Raw genomic sequence first — 720 nt, 5'->3', positions numbered from 1 at the left:
CACCCGCACATCGAGCTAACGTTACGCAACAGTTTCTTCGTGATAACAACTTTGAAGTGATTCCTCACGCTCCCTACTCACCTGACCTGGCTCATAGTGACTTTTGGCATTTTCCAACAATGAAAGACACTCTCCGTGGCCGCACATTCACCAGCCGTGCTGCTATTGCCTCAGCGATTTTCCAGTGGTCAAAACAGACTCCTAAAGACGCCTTCGCCGTTGCCATGGAATCATGGCGTCGTCGTTGTGAAAAATGTGTACGTCTGCAGGGCGATTAAGTCGAGAAGTAACGCCAGTTTCATCGATTTCGGGTGAGTAGTTCATTAGAAAAAAAATCGGAGGCCTTAGAACTTGAATGCACCTCGTATTAAGTGACCTTGATGACAGGAAACCCTGAAGCTCCCGATGTTTTTGATGTTGTCTTCGGCTATCGACCAACGTTCATGGCCCAGTGCCACGCTACACTTACCACTTAGGTGAGCCGCGACCAAGCGTTGGGAACCAGCGTCCTAAAGCGTCACGTGTAAGTCTCTGAGTTCATTGCAGAATGATAATCTCCCGAAATGTACGCGGCTCGTGGTCTTCCGGTAGCGTTCTCGCTTCCCGCGCACGGGGTTCCGGGCGGGGTCAGGGATTTTCTCTGCCTCGAGATGACTGGGTGTTGTGCGTCTTTCATCATCATTTCACCCTCGTTCACTTACAAGTCGCCGTAGTGGCGTT

This window comes from Schistocerca cancellata, chromosome 9 (genome assembly GCF_023864275.1).
Source record: "Schistocerca cancellata isolate TAMUIC-IGC-003103 chromosome 9, iqSchCanc2.1, whole genome shotgun sequence".
Lineage (NCBI taxonomy): Eukaryota > Metazoa > Arthropoda > Insecta > Orthoptera > Acrididae > Schistocerca > Schistocerca cancellata.
Note: the sequence above shows the minus strand (reverse complement) of the source record.